Genomic DNA, 17576 nt, shown 5'->3' with positions numbered 1-17576 from the left:
CGCAGGGATTAAATTCCAGATTTGATTTAATCAATTATAGGAAATAGCTAACATATATATTTTACCCAAGACATCATGAATTATGTTGATGTTCATATACAGTAACATACTTGCATTAAAGTTTAAAACTGAATAGATATTTTGAAATGGTTGATGATGAAAGAATTGTATTGCATCAAGAAGGTGGGATGATACCACAATGTGATATGTATGTTAAGAACTGTAGATATATACATTTAATGTGTAAGAAGGTGATATAAATATATATAAAATGAAATATTCTATAAATGTAATTCACTAAATTGGAATGTTTATATATCACTTTAATACTGTTTGTAATATCAGCAATAAGACACTAATAAATGTATATAGTATATCTAAATACGTTAGCAGAATGGAGATAGTACTAACTAAAAATCCATTGTCATAGAAACAGCAACTGCCATTACCATAATACTTTGATATAGATATACTCATTTAAACTTAATAGTAATGGTATACAATGAAAAATTATATAAAATAAGAATGTAACTATGGAGTAAAAACACTAATTATGTTGAGGTGATTTTAATTGTTTAAGATATAAAAGAACTGTTTTGGTCAGACACAGATTAAGTCTATGAGTATGGCAGCAATAGCTGAAATGCGTAAGACGATGTGGTCTGAACATATTAGCTTGTTTTATTGAAGATTGCTGTTTTTAAATGTTTAAATAAAGGATTGAAGATTTTTATACAAAGCACCTTTGTTTTGGGATTTCCTTCTGTTTGCAATTTTGAATTGCCTAGTGCACCAGCCATTCCAATTAGAAGACAGCTGAAAGAATCCAGGCAGCAGTAAAAAGACCTACCCAGAAGAACCATATGGTCAGAGAAGAATGACGTCATGAAGGAGGGCCGAAGACTGGAAGCGGTGTCGAGAGCAGAGACAAGGGAGCAGTGAGAAGACAACAGGGATTAGGCCTCTCTGCAAAGGCAGCGTTGAAGGGTCGAGCTGCAAGGGTGAGTGCATACGGAACAGTGTAAGAGCAAGCACACTTGTTGGGTTACCCACCAGCTGAGTCTGGAAGCAGCAGGAAAGACCAAACTGCGATATAAGAAGAGGCAGAGGAGGTAAGCCCGTTTTCAAGCTCTTTACCGCTTGTCCACATTGAGCCCATTTAGATTGTCTCTGATAACATTTTACACCTATAAGCATTTGCTTGTCACAATCGTATGATTACCTACAGACATTTCAGGATCTTGGAACATTCTTTGTTAATCCAAGCAATAGCCTTATTACAAATGGTATGTTATTCTGCCCTTTCTTCATTAGTAATAGCACCAGACAAGGATGCCTCTTGTCTCCTATATTATTTGCTAGTGTTATAGAAACATCAGAGTTAGATAAAACCTTGATATACAAGGTGTCACAATAAGTAACCGGATTTACAAAGTATCACTTTTTGGTGATGACATCTTGTTCTCCCTAACCTCTCCAGATACTTCAATACCAAGGTTACTGTCTGAGCTTCGAACATTTCATAAATTGTCAATTTTTTAAATTAATAATTCTAAATTGGAAATCCTTTAAATAACTCTAAGCCAATGTGCACTTGATAGAGTTAAATCTGTATGTCCTTTTAGGTGCTCCCGATCTTTAAAATGCTTAGGTGTATATTTGACCGCATCTTTAGATCTTATTTACAAACAGATAGATTACAAGTTATGCGGGCTATAGATAATTTAACAAACGCAACAAAAGTTGTGTTATTTTACCCCCTATAGCGTAGCCATTACAAGTTTTAAAACAGCCGGCTTGTGCATGTGATATGATTGCATTGAGCTCCATACCGCACAAAATACAAGCGCTGTTTTGATGTGCTTGTGCACGCTTTCCCCATAGACATCAATGGGGAGGTGACAGAAAAAACCCAAAAAACACCTGCGATCGCGGAATGAAAAGATCCGTAACGCAGCCCCATTGATGTCTATGGGGGAAAAAAAAACATTTAAACCTAACACCCTAACATAAACCTCAGGTCTAGACACCCCTAATCTGCTGCCCCCAACATCGCCAACACCTACTTAATGTTATTAACCCCTAATCTGCCGCTACCGATATTGCCGCCACCTAAATAAAGCTATTACCCCTAATCTGCCGCTCCCGATATCGCTTCCACTATACTAAAGTTATTAAACCCTATTCCCCTGCACCCCAACATCACCCACACTATAATAAATCTATTAACCCCTATTTCGCCGCTTCCCGACATCGCCGCCACTAAATAAACCTATTAACCCCTAAACCACCTGCCCCCCACATCGCAACAACCTAAATTAAGCTATTAACCCCTAAACCTAACCCTAAACCTAACGTAACCCTAACATCCCCTAACTTTAACATAATTAAAATAGAGCTAAATTAAAGTTACAATTATTTACTAAATAATACCTATTTAAAACTAAATACAAACTTACCTGTGAAATAAAACCTAAGCTAGCTACAATATAACTAATAGTTATTTTGTAGCTAGCTTATGTTTTATTTTTATTTCACAGGTAAGTTTGTATTTATTTTAACTAAGAAGACTAGTTAGTAAATAGTTATTAACTATTTACTAACTACCTAGTTAAAATAAATACAAACATACCTGTGAAATAAAACCTAAGCTACCTTACATTAAAAACTAACATTACAAAAATTAAAAAACACTAACATTACAAAAAATAACAAACAAAATTATCCAAAACAATAAAAATTATTCCTATTCTAATACCCTGTTAAACCCATTAATGACCACAGCACTCCCATTTTCTGTCCGTTTGGGACCAAGACTATTTTTTACATTTTTGCAGTGTTTGTGTTTAGCTGTAATTTTCCTCTTACTCTTTTACTGTACCCACACATATTATATACTGTGTTTCTCGCCATTAAATGGACTTTCTAAAGATACTATTATTTTCATCATATCTTATAATTTACTATAAAAAAATTATAAAATATGAGGAAAAAAATCACACTTTTTCTAACTTTGACCCCCCAAAATCTGTTACACATCTACAACCACCAAAAAACACCCATGCTAAATAGTTTCTAAAATTTTTCCTGAGTTTAAAAATACTCAATGTTTACATGTTCTTTGTTTGTTTGTTTTTTTGCAAGTTATAGGGCAATAAATACAAGTAGCACTTTGCTATTTCCAAACCACTTTTTTTTTCAAAATTAGCACTAGTTACATTGGGACACTGATATCTTTCAGGAATCACTGAATATCCCTTGACATGTATATATATTTTTTTTAGAAGACATCCCAAAGTATTGATCTAGGCCCATTTTGGTATATTTCATACCACCATTTCACTGCCAAATGCGATTAAACCAGCCAATAGAATTTCAGTAGCTCTCATCCTATTGGCTGATTTGAACAGACAATAGGATTTCAGTAGCTCTCATCCTATTAGCTGATTTGAATTTCAAGAATCAAATCAGCCAATAGGAATGCAAGGGACGCCATTTTTAAAAGGCTCCCTTGCATTGAAGATCCAGTGTACGGCGATGACCATATGAAGAGGACGCTCCGCGCCGGATGTCTTCAAGGATGGATCCGCTCAGCCGGGATGAAGATAGAAGACGCCACCTGGATGAAGATAGAAGATGGATCAGCCTGCCACCTGGATGAAGATGGAGCCGCCGGGATGAAGATCCTTCAAGCGGGACTTCAACAACTGTAAGTGGATCTTCGGGGGTTAGTGTTAGGATTTATTAAGGTTTTTGGGGTGTTTTTTTTTTTTTAGTTTAGGGTTTAGGCTATTCTTAAAAGAGCTAAATGCACCTTTCAGGGCAATGCAAAAGAGCTAGATGCCCTTTTAAGGGCAATGTCCATACAAATGCCCTTTACAGGGCAATGGATAGCTTAGGTTTTTGTTAGAGCTAGGTTTTTTATTTTGGGGGTTGGTTGGTTGGGTGGTAGGTTTTACTGTTGGGGGGTTCTTTGTATTTTTTTTTACAGGTAAAGAGCTGTTTAACTTAGGGCAATGCCCTACAAAAGGCCTATTAGTAGTTTATTGTAGTCTAGAGGTATTTTTTTATTTTGGGGGGCTTTTTTATTTTTATACGGGCTATTAGATTAGGTGTAATTCTTTTTTATTTTTTATAATTTCATTTGTTATTTTTCGTAATTTAGTCTTTTTTATTTTTGTAATTAGATAGTTTGTAATTTTTAGAGTAGTGTTAGGATTTTTTTTAATGTGTAATATAGTTTATTTAATTGGTAGTTAGTTTAATTTTAGTTTATTAGTTATATTAGTTTAATTGTTAGTTTAAACTTAGTTTTTTTTTAATTTGACAGGTAAGTTTTAATTTAATTTAAGATTGGGAAATTGTAATTTTAATATAAAGTTAGGGGGCGTTAGGTTTAGGGGTTACTAGTTTAAATTAGTTTATTGCGATGTGGGGGGCTTTCGGTTTAGGGGTTAATAGGTTTATTATAGTGGCAGCGGAATTAGGGGTTAATAACTTTAGTATAGTGGGGGCGATGTGGGCGTACGGCAGATTAGGGGTTAATAATATTAAGATAGTGTTTGCGATGCAAGAGGGTGGAGGTTTAGGGGTTAATAACTTTCGTATAGTGGCAGCGATGTTGGGGAGCGGCGGAATAGGCGTTAATAATTTTTATTACTGGCGGCGATGTCGAGAGGGCCTTGGTTTAGGGGTTAATAGATAGTTTATGCCTTCCATAAAAAAGGATATTTAATCCTATTGTGTAGAATTGCGAAGCAGAGCTCAGAAGCAGATAGCTGCAGCACCTTAGCTCGCCCACCGGAAGTCTGTTTTTTTTGCCATTTATATACTTAAAAAATTTAGGGTTTATTTTAGAATCCTTTGCAATTCATCTTTAATTTTCTATTTTGGTAAACTAAATTGCTCTTTTGCATGCTTTGTTACATTCCTTATATATTTGAAATGATGAGCCTGTACTATTTTCTTTAAATAATTTAAATGCCATACTACAACCATGTAGTATTTGTTGATATTTTATATTTTTTTAACAAAGTTTTATGTTCTCCATTTATCGTCTGTGTTTTTTTTTTTTTGAGAATAATAAAGCACATAAGAAAAATAATTCAGATACCATATATGGTTAGATATGATTTAAAAAAATAAATAAAATATAGATAAATGTACACAACTTTCTACTGTTGAATCAAACTGTATTTCCCCTTGGACTGTAGTATATAATACGTCACATCTTTGACATAAATGAAAGTCTTTACATTCCCAGGTAAGACTTCTAAGAAAAGCAATGAAAACACACTTTCATGATGCTAAAAATAATAAAATTCTGTCTTTCATTGTATATCAACAACAAGACACCATCTAATATGCAGCACTTATAAAAATGAAGACTAGAATAACAATGATCTATAACTTGTGAATGTGCTTGTACTAAATGGAATGAACCCTTTGTACAGTCCCTATGTTGTCAGCCAATCAACAATGTGTACAATTCATGAGAACAAAATGTTCAGAAGGAAATATATTGAGAATATATTTATATAAAAACAAGAAATAGTATAAAATACATAAATACATGTGCAATCTCTATACCTGAAAATATTAATAAATGTTATAAAATTCAAATGTTCCAATGGAAAAAAATAAAAGCCATAAAACATATTGAAAGAAAAATGTATTGAAACGATAACTCAGCAGCTTTTTTTGTCAATTCACTGTCACCTAGATTACAAGTTTTGCGCTATTATAGAGGGTGCGAAACGAACACAACAAAAGTTGCGTTATTTCACCCTCCATAGCGCTGCCATTACGAGTTACTGAAAAGCCTCCTTGTACGTGCGATATGGTGTTGTTAAGCTCCATACCACTCAAAATCCAAGGGCTGCTTTGACGTGCTTTGCACGCTTTCCCCCATAGACATCAATGGGGAAAGAGTGTTAGAAAAAAAACTAACATCTGAAGCACGGAATGAAAAGCTCCGTAACGCAACTCCATTGATGTCTATAGGGAAAAAAACCATAGCATAAACCCCAAATCTAAACACCCTTAATCTGCTTCCCCCGACATCACCGACACCTAATAAAAGCTATTAAACCCTATTCCGCCGTTCCCCAACATCGCAGCCACTATAATAAAGTTATTAACTCCTATTCCCCCGCACCCCAACATCGCTGACACTATAATAAAGCTATTAACCCCTATTCCGCTGCTCCCCGACATCGCCGACACTAAATAAAGTTATTAACCCCTAAATTATTAACCCCTAAACCACCGCCACTAAATAACCCTATTAACCCCTAAACCGCCAGTCCCCACATCGCAAAAAACTAAATTAAACTATTAATCCCTAGACCTATCACCCTCTAACTTTAAATTAAAATTACAATATCCCTATCTTAAAATAAATAAAAACTTACCTGTAAAATTAAAAAATGCTACTGAAATTCTACTGGCTGGTTTGAATAGCCAATAGAATTTCATTAGCTCTCATCCTATTGGCTGATTTGAACAGTCAATAGGATTTTAGTAGCTCTCATCCTATTGACTGATTTGAATTTCAAAAATCAAATCAGCCAATAGGAATGCAAGGGATGCCATTTTGAAAAGGCTCCCTTGCATTGAAGATTCAGTGTACGGCGGTGACCACCGTATGAAGAGGACGCTCCGCGTCGGATGTCTTCAAGGATGGACCCGCTCCGCACCACCGGGATGAAGATAGAAGACGCCGCCGGAATGAAGATAGAAGACACCGCCGGGATGAAGATAGAAGATGCCGCCGGGATAAAGATAGAAGATGCCGCCGGGATGAAGACTTCTCGCCGTCTGGATGAAGACTTCTCGCCGCCTGGATGAGGATGGATGTCCGGACTTCAGAAATTGTGAGTGGATCTTCGGGGGTTAGTGTTAGGTTTTTTATTTTTCGTAATGATAATGAACATACATAACGTGCTTATGATAAAAAATAGTGATAAACTTTATTATTATTATGTAATTTTCTCTTATTATTTATTATTGTGTATTATTATTACTTACATAGTTTATGTATAACTCTCACATTTGCATTTAACTTATTTATTTATTTATTTTTCACAATGCAATAGTTTATTACCAACATAAAAAAAATCAAATGTCCCTTACACTTAGTTTATGTCACTTCACAAAAAAATATCTTAACTCTCTAAAGTTTTTATAAATATATTTGTGTATAGGGCAGCACTTTGAGCTTTTTTTTTTTTTCCAAAGAAGCTTTATTAGCAAGAAAAAGTTAAAACATTGTATGTACAGCGTATAATACATTGCAAATTGTAAACATAAATTTGTACATGTGATCATAAACAGCTTATTTTTCATAATGCATACTCTATTTAAACAGCATAGAGAGTCCATTTAAGAGCAGGAGTGGTCATCCGACCATTCGCTATTAATATTAAACAAAGTTGTTTACAGTAACTCATGTGATAACAACATTTTCCTTGTTTATAACATAAAGAACTTTGAATGAAATATAAAAAGAAATCATCGGGCACAGATTAACGTACAGTGCAGTATGTCTACAGCTTACTTACTACATACAGCTGAGAGTATCTAAGAGCCCGATGCCAATATCTTCTAACAGAACAAGATAAGGAAATAAAGAAAAGAACGAGGTATAGATTGGAGAAGTGAAGGAAAGAGAGCTAAGGGGGAGAGAAAAAAAAAAAAGGGAGGAGGTAAAGAAAAGGGGGAAGGGAAACAGGTGTCACACCACGATTTGTAGTCAACTTTATCAGGAAAATCAGAGTCCCCGTCCCTCCCAGGTCAGTAGCATCATCTCATGCGTACACAATTTACCAGTTTTCAGGTAGTGGTATCTCTCTAGTCTTAACAATTCACCTATCTTAGATTTCCATTCCTGTAAGCTTGGAGTATTTTGTTTTTTCCAGTATAAAGGAATCAATCCTTTCGCACCGTTCAGCATTAGTAGCAGAAGCAGATACTTGTCCTCTCCAATAATTTTGGGCAATTTGTGATGTATTAAATAACAAGGATTGGGGGGATGATAACTCCAAGAATTCTACTCATCTCACCCAGTACATCGTCCCAGTAAGGCCGTATACGCGGACATGTCCACCAAATATGTAGGAGGGTAACCTCTTCTCCACACCCTCTCCAGCATCCCCTACCTATATGTGGGTATATTCGTTTCAGTCTTTGAGGAGTTAGGTACCATCTACTTAAAAATTTGTAGTGCATTTCCTGGACTCTAGCCAAAACTGAAGCCTTTCTAGTCCTTTCAAAAATCTTAGTCCACTCCTTATCCTCTATTTCTAGTCCCAATTCCTCCTGCCACGTCTGTGTGTAAATTGGAAGAGTGTGTCCTCCCCCAAAATTAAAATTTTGTACAGTTGTGAGATCAAGTGGGTCGGATTCTGGGACATTGTGCAGATGGTCTTGAATGGGGTTCTATGTCTCGTCAGGTCAGGTCTCTCCTTGTGGGAGTTGAAAAAGTGCACCACCTGTGCCATTCTAAACCATGATGTGAAAACTCCACTATCCCACTCTGCTAATTCAGTCTGGGTCTTCAGATTGCCCTGTTGCAGTATATTGTAAATCGCGGAGTCTGAAAGACTATAGGCTTTGTCTGAGTGGTAAAGCCCAGACTCGAATCCCAAATCAAGGTTTTCTCTAATGGGGGTAATCGGTGAGCTGGGAGTGGAGATATAAGGAGCTTTGCTAATTAAGTTATCCCACCCGACAAGAATTTAATCTATTAACGGGTATTGTTTAGTCACTGGAGGTCTATGGCTGGTGGTAACCCATGCCAGAGCACCCACATTCCCTCTCTTCAAAATTGCATTGTCGAGCTGAATCCATGCCTTCTGGGGTGAATTCCGACACCACTCCACAAGTCTCTGGAGGGATATCGCTTTCTGATATAGACGCAAATCAGGCACCCTAATCCCCCCTATCTCGGGGCATATAAATGGTTCTCTTTCTGATTCTCGGTTTCAAGTCATTCCAACTATAAGCCTCTATTGTGTACTGTATTTGCTGTATAAAGTGGGAAGCTGCAGAAAATGGAATAGTCTGCAGTATGTAAAGTACTCTTGGTAGCACATTCATTTTGACCACCCCAACTCAGCCGAGCCAAGAAATGGTTTTATTTTTCCAATTGGACAAGTCTCTAAGGATGTCATCTCTAATAGTCTTATAATTTAATTCCATCAAATCTTTTATACAAGGTGTGATTGATATACCTAGATATTTCAATTTGTTGTGTGCTATTTTTATTGGGCACCCCCTGTTGAGGGCCTCAAATTCAATGTGAGGTATTGTAATATTTAGAATCTCAGATTTTGAGGGGTTAAGGAGGAAATTTGATACTTTGCCAAACGCTGTGAATTCAGCAATGGCCGCATGCAACGACTGTCGTGAGTCAGAGATCAGTAGCAAGACATCGTCCGCATACATAGCTAGTTTGTGTTCAGAGCCCCTTACAGTTATCCCCTTTATCTGTGGGTTAGCTTGGATTTTACTCGCCAATATCTCTATCGTAAGGGTAAAGAGAAGTGGCGATAGAGGGCAGCCCTGTCTTGTCCCGTTTCTAATTAAAAAGGTGTCAGAAAGTGTACCATTTACCCTTACCTTTGCGTTAGGGGATGAGTACAGCGACATCACCCTATTTATAAATTTGGGCCCAAAGCCGAACCTATGTAATGTGTGTTGCATAAATGACCAGCTAATCTGGTCAAATGCTTTTTCGGCATCTGTTGAGACTAGGGCTAGTGGGACTTTATTGTTATGGGTGTAGTTTATTAATTGAAGGACTTTTAGGGTATTGTCTCTCGCCTCTCGTCCCGGTACAAAGCCCACTTGATCAGTCAAAACTAACTGTTAAGGCGGTTTGCAAGCGCTTTCACCAAAATCTTAACGTCTGAGTTGAGTAAAGAAATGGGACGATAATTCTCTGGCCTATTTTCGGGCTTACTCGGCTTTGGGATCACGGTGATATGAGCCTACAGCATCGAATGTGGAAGAAGCGGGGCGTCTGATAGCGAGTTGAATATGTTTAATAGTTCTGGGGCCAGTGTATCTACGAATAATTTGTAATACTTAGCTCCATATCCATCCGGCCCCGGGCTCTTGCCCGTTGGAAGATCTTTAATGGCTTGTCTAATTTCCCCCAATGTAAATGGGGATTCCAAAGCTTCAACTTCTTGTACTGAGAGTTTTGGAATTTCAACGTTTGCGAGATATGTCTGTATCTCTTGAGCCTCCAGCACCTGAGGGGGGGAACCCTCTGCAACCCCATTGATACCCTGGATATTATATAGGGATTCGTAGTAAGAGCTGAGTATCTCAGCAACCGATTTCCCATCCTCTTTCGACTCTCCATCCCGATTTATCATTTGGTGGACATAGTGTTTTCTTTTTTTGCGCGCAATGGCTCTAGCTAACAACCGTCCAGTTTTGTCACCATGCTCAAAAAAACTGTTGCTTCAAGATCAAGGCTTTTTTCTGATAATCCTCTTGCAAGAATTTCAAAAGAGCCGACCTTGCCTGGGCTAAGTTCATGCGGAACGTTTCATCCGCTGGTTTTGTCTTATGCACTCTTTCTGCTATCTCAACCCGAGAAAGTAAAGTCTGGTACAACTCCCTTCTATGTCTGACAATCCTTGGTTTTTGTTTTAGAAAGAGACCCCTGATTGTACACTTGTGCGCCTCCCAGATAGTTGTGCTTTGAGAGCCTGAACCCTCATGTATCTGAAAAAATTCAACCAAAGCTTTTTCAATGTCTAACCTGAAAACCTGGTCGTCTAGTAGTGTGTCATCTAGTTTCCAGATGTAGGGCATGACAGGTATATTGGGCCAGAGAATCGAACAACTGATTGGGGCATGATCTGACCAAGTAATAGAGTGTATATTGCTGCCTGTGGTTATGGTGAGTCCTGTAGCATCTGTAAACAGATAGTCTATTCTAGAATATTTTCTGTGGGGGTGGGAATAAAATGTAAAGTTCTTAGTGGTGGGGTGTTGTGCATGCCAAATATCATGTAATGCTGCGTCTCTCAGAGAAGAAGCCATGCGCTTGAGAGTCTTGTGAGGGACGCTGGAGATACCATTAGAAGTGTCCAATGTTGGGTCTAAGGAAGCATTAAGGTCCCCTCCCAAGAATAGGATGCCAGATTGTAACTCTAAGATTTTGTGTATCACAGTTCGGAAAAAGATGTGTTGCGACTGATTGGGACAGTATACATTTGCCAATGTAATGGGTTTACCATATAGGGAGCCAGTGAGAATCAAGTATCTGCCTTCTGGGTCCCTGTGTGCCTGATGGAGCTGAAACTGTGTGTTATTACTAATGATGATGCCCACCCCATTCTTTTTCCTAGGGCCTGATGCAAAAAAAGCAGTGGGGTAGGGATGATTAAACCACCGGGGTTCATGTGCTGCAGCAAAATGCGTCTCTTGAAAGTAAATGATATCCCCGCCCTTTCTATGCAAATCTCTCAGGACAATGGAACGTTTACCAGGGCTATTCAGACCCTTAACGTTTATAGAGATGAATTCTATTGGCTGGGATATGATTCCATTCCGTGGGCCTGCCATTTATCCAGGGAGAGGGGAAGAAAAAAAAAATTAAGTGGTGGGGGGGGGTTAAAGGGGAGTGGAAAGGTAGGAAAAGGGTAGGAGAGGGGTATAGAGGGATAAGAAAGAGGAGGAAAAATGGAGAAGGGTGAAAAAGAAACAGCTAAGCAGTAATAGAGAAAAGGGCGCCTTGAGTTGCAAGGCAATAGAAAAAATTAAAACAAAACCTGTGCTTCAGGTACTGAAAGGGAATTTTCACTTGTATCAGGATGCGCACAGGTGTATGACGCTTCAAAAAGAAATATTATCAATTAACAAAAATACAACAACAACAGGGGTAGTGTTCCCTGCATTCTTACATTTTATATAAACATTAAAACAATAAACAGTATATAAGTACATTCTTGGAGTGCATATTTCTCATCTTTTCCTACTTGGATATGATCCAATGTTCACACTTTATCTATTAAGGATGAAAACTGGAATTTTGATATGACTACTTTTGTAACAGATAATAAAGGCACATTAGTATGGTCCCGGGGGCATCCACCTCATACTGATCTTGGTGATAGGGGCGTTTCCCTCCTGAGTGTCTTCGAGACTAGCTGTGTTCCCGTTTTGGAATCATATCTCTGAGAAAAGTTTAACTCTATAAGTTGTGTGGTCTAGACACCTATGATCTATCCCAATTAGAGGTTGTAATAAGCTAGATTATGAAAGGGTATCTAATAGCCACACCTTTATCCTATCAAGTGTCCTCTCAGTGAATATCTAACATCAAAAACCAATGTCTAATTCAAACAGTGCAAACGGGTCCACCAACATTACATATACATTTGTCACATTCAAAATTAACCACGTGATAAATATGAGTAGAATTCGTGGCAGCACAAGTGTAGCAGATAACTATTTGTAAAGTTTCCCTTAGCCACCTATTTAGCCCTTAATATGTGCTTTATTCGGTGTCATGCCCCCAAGACCTATGTGTTACATAACAATACTAACAGAGTAATTAACACTATATTAAGTCATGTAAAACATAAACTTACCTGAGACGGTCCTCAGTGTTTTAGTAGCAGTTTTCAGTCCATTCTTTTGGGGATTATATGATCACCCCAGGGAGATCTAACTGTCCATTATACTAGTATCTTCAGATCTCAGCCTGGAAATTGTTGAATTTCTTCAGGATCTTCGTCCACTTGGCCTCCGGTGCTACTGACATCTTCAAAGGAGACCTTATGTTAAGGCCAAAGGTTTGATTGAAAGATGGTAAATCTTCTAAAGTTCTAAATACATGTGTGGCATTGTTCTTGGTGACAATAAGGCTCGTAGGAAAGCCCCATCTGTAGGGGATTATTTGTCCTTCAGGACTGATGTAATAAATCTGAGATCCCTTTTCTTTTGTTGTGTGGTCGGGCACAAATCCGAATACACCTGTATCTCTACACCTCTGAACTCTAAGGGTTGTTTATTTCTGGCCAATCGCAAGATGTCTTCTTTGTCTTTAAAGGATAATAATTTTATAATTATATCTCTGGGAGGAGCTCTACTTGGGGGTTTTGGGAGTAAAGCCCTATGTGCTCGTTCTATTTGGATTTCAGGGCCTGAGTCAACATTTTTAAGGTATTTGACAAATTCTTGAATATATGCTTGAATTTCAGGGGGTTCAACCATCTCAGGGACACCTCTCAATCTAAGATTGTTTCTTCTACTACGGTTTTCTAGATCCTCAATTCTCTCCATTAACGTGTGCACCGTACTTTCTTGCGCCTGCAAAAAGCTAGCTTGAAGTTGAAGATCAGAACTGAGTGCTTTGTGTCTCTCTTCTACCTGGGTCACTCTATGGTCCACTGCTGATATATCTCTCTTCAGTTCAGTGAACATTGATTTGAAATCTATCATAGCTTCTTTTATGTCTTCCTTAGAGGAAAGATGACTGATGTCCTCTTTTGTCACACAATTTAGATGCTTGACCGCAGTGTCAGAGCTATGTACTTGTGCTGTGGTCGCCGCCACACCCGAATCATGCCTTCCCGCTGATACTGCTGGGTCTGTGGCTATAAGATAATTTTCCATCATGGAGGATTGAGTGCTTTTAGTAGGTCTGGTATTTCTTTTATTTGACATCCCATAACTCTGAGCTGTTGTTACAGGTGATTGTACCTTTCAGTTTCCCCCTGTGTAGTGTTAAGGGGGTAGTTGAGGCCTTATACAGCTTACAATAGAGAAATCACCCAGCAGGAACAAAACCCAAGGCAGTCAGTCTGAGACCCTTGCGATATATAAACTGTCTAAATATACTCTAACAGGGATATAGGAGGTAGAGTATAGATTTTGAGTCCAGCTCCCGTGGCAAATAAGATCTTATATACAGAGTGTGATCAGACCTGATACAGAGCTGTTATCTGTGTCCCCACTCCGGATTGCCTTATAAGTTATTGCAAAGTGTATGCATTCATTTTGGCGGGTAAAGTGGCCGAGACATCAAGCCCTTCAGAACTGCGGCCTACCGCGGCCTAAAACAATCTGCCACATGTGTTCAACTTTGTGGCGCTCGGCTAAAATACCGGTTATTGTAGCGCCAATCAGGCCGGTGGGGAAGTTAGGTGAGTGGAGACTAACGTTTCTGGAGCAGGGTAGTGTTTCTGCGTATGTCTGCACCCAGATCGTTATGTCAGCTAATGGATCACCCCTGTTGTAAGCGGGCAGGCTATGGCGGTCGGAGCGTGAAGCAGGGCTGTGATCTATGCCCTCCTGTATCCCCAACAACTCGTTAGTAGTGGTCGGCTCGTGTGATGGGTACTTACAGGGTCAGCTGCGGCCATGTGGATCAATGCGCCTGTAGGTATATTCAGACCCGATGCCAAACTCCCGGCTATGCGCACCGAACGGGTGCAGTTAACCACAAGGTTCCGCTTTATCCTTTGTTTTAGTCAGTCCTCCTCTCTGGGTGTCGGTTACTGAAAAGCACCGCCAAAGCCCGTGATCCGCAGACTGTATAGTTGATAGGCGGCTCTCCTGCCCATGGTGTGTAAGTGTTCAGGATATAGACACTGGGCCGCAGTTCTTTAAATGTTCTCCTGTAGTCGTCTGCTCTACCTCCGGTGTGCAAAAACGCTCTTCTCTGAAGGGGAATTAGTTAAACACACTAACAATCACATTTTGTAGGGAATAGTGTTGGAGTAAATGTACTTATTTTATTATAAGAATAACAGGGACATCAGAGCTTCTTTAACAAGCAGCCATATCTGATCGTGGCTAGGCTCCACCCCCAGTGTTAGGTTTTTTTAAACTTTTTTGGGTGTTTTTTTTTTTAGATTAGGGTTTGGGCTTTAGGTAAAAGAGCTGAATGCTCTTTTCAGGGCAATGTAAAATAGCTAATTGCCCTTTTAAGGGCAATGCCAATACAGTTAGGTTTTTTTATTTTGAGGCGTTGGTTGGGTGGTGGGTTCTACTGTTGTGGGGTCTTTGTATTTTTTTTTTTTCAGGTAAAAGAGCTGATTTCTTTAGGGCAATGCCCTACAAAAGACCCTTTTAGGGCTATTGGTAGTTTATTGTAGGCTAGGGGGTGTTTTTATTTTTATAGGGCTATTAGAATAGGTGTAATTGTTTTTATTTTCGATAATTTTATTTGTTATTTTTCGTAATTTAGTGTTTGTTTTCGTAGTTTAGTATTTTAGTGTTAGGTTTTTTAATGTGTAATTTAGTTTATTTAATTGGTAGTTATTTTAATTTTAGTATAATAGTTTAGTATAATAGTTATATTAGGTTGTTAGTTTAAACTTAGTTTTTTTTTATTTCACAGGTATGTTTTTATTTAATTTAAAGGGACACTAAACCCAATTTTTTTCTTTCATGATTCAGATAGAGCATGCAATTTTAAGCAACTTTCTAATTTACTTCTATTATCACATTTTCTTTTTGTATATTTTTATTTGTAAAAGAAGGCGTCTAAGCTAAGGAGCCAAACAATTTTTGGTTCAGTACCATGCACAAAACTTTTTTTATTGGTTCTGTCCAATCAGCAAAGACAACCCAGGTTGTTCATAAAAAATGGGCCGGCATCTAAACTTACATTCTTGCTTTTCAAATAAAGATACCAAGAAAATGAAGAAAATTTGATAATAAGAGTAAATTAGAAAGTTGCTTAAAATTACATGCTCTATCTGAATCATGAAAGAAAAAAATTTGGGTTCAGTGTCCCTTTAAGATAGGGATATTGTAATTTTAATATAAAGTTTGAGGGTTCTTAGGTTTAATTTAGTTTTTTGCAATGTGGGGAGCTGGCGGTTTAGGGGTTAATAGGTTTATTTAGTGACGGTGATGTGGGAGGCCAGAGGTTTAGTGGTTAATAACTTTTATTAGTGGCGGCAATGTCAGGGAGCAGCGGAATAGGAGTTAATAGCTTTATTATAGTGGCGGGGATGTAGGCGGGCGGCAGATTAGAGGTTAATAAGTTTTAAATAGTGTTTGCGATGTGGGAGGGCCTCGGTTTAGGGATTAATAGGTAGTTTATGGGTGTTAGTGTACTTTGTAACACTTTAGTTATGAGTTTTCTGAAACATTTTTGTGGCGTAAAACTCATAACTTCTGCTCTCAGATGGCGGTATGGATTGTGTCCATCTAGGCTGTAATGTAAGCATTTTAGCCTTACCGCACAACTTGTAATACCGGCGCTATGGAAATCCCACTCAAAAACGTCATTTTTTTAAATGCGGGATTGACGTTGAGGTACAGGCTAAAATGCTTGTGGTATAGCTATACCTACACAACTTGTAATGGCTGCGTTACTGTTTTTACACTGAAATGGAAATTTTTTCAGCGTTAAAACCGTAACGCACAACTCATAATTTACCCATGTGACAGTAAAGAAGGAAATTACAGTAAAGAAGGAAAATAATTCACTTACTCTGCATTTTTCTCTTTTTTTCTTATAACTTGCAGTGAGTAAATGTAGTAAAATTTTACTTGCAGTAGCTTTGGGAGTTCGGTAAATTTAAGCATATGAATGCTAGGAAATTATACAGATGTGGGGGCCTATTTATCATATGTCTGTCCGACATGATCCGCTCAGAGTATCATTTCCGACAGGCCGCTAGCAGGGGGTGTCAATAAACCTGATCGTACACGATATGGCAGATTGATGTACGCAGCCTCAGAGGCGGCAGACCAGTTAAGGAGCAGCAGTCTTAAGACCGCTGCTTCATAACTGCTGTTTCTGGCGAGCCTGAAGGCTCGTGCGGAAACAGGGGCATCAGGGGCCATTTGGCCCTTGATAAATCAGCCCCATAGTGTGAAATCACAAAAGATAAGGGTGCTGATTGTAATAAAGTGGTTAAATGAGCAAGGTAATTAAAGGGACACTAAACCTGTAAATGTTCCACAAATAACTGTATATCACAACCTAAACTACTACTTGTTACTGTTTATGCATGCGGTAGGCGGTAGAGCCTATCAGAGATTGTACAATCCTTTACAATGAAAATAGGGCAGCATAGAGTGATTGATTGGTCGTTCCCTGCACTGTAACACACAATATTTGTCTATGTGTGCCTTTGTGCAAGTGTCACATGTGCTAAAGCATATGTGTGACCTGTCATTCACTCTAGGCTGATCTGAGAAGTAGGGATACTGGAGCACATTCTGCACGGGGGGAGAATGTGTAGCTTTCACCTTATGAAAGTGGTTGTAGATGTGTAACAGATTTTGGGGGTCAAATTTAGAAAAAGTGTGTTTTTTTCCATTTTTTCCTCATATTTTATAAATTATTTAATAGTAAATTATAAGATATGATGAAAATAATTGTATCTTTAGAATGTCCATTTAATGACGAGAAAAACGGTATATAATATGTGTGGGTACAGTAAATGAGTAAGAGGAAAATTACAGCTAAACACAAACACTGCAGAAAGGTAAAAATAGCCTTGGTCCCAAACGAATTAAGGGGTTAAACAACTTTCTAATTTACCTCTATGGTAGATAGATTTTTCTTCATTCTCTTGGTAGCTTTT

This window comes from Bombina bombina, chromosome 4, assembly GCF_027579735.1.
Source record: "Bombina bombina isolate aBomBom1 chromosome 4, aBomBom1.pri, whole genome shotgun sequence".
Taxonomy (NCBI): domain Eukaryota; kingdom Metazoa; phylum Chordata; class Amphibia; order Anura; family Bombinatoridae; genus Bombina; species Bombina bombina.
This window is presented reverse-complemented; position numbering follows the sequence as displayed.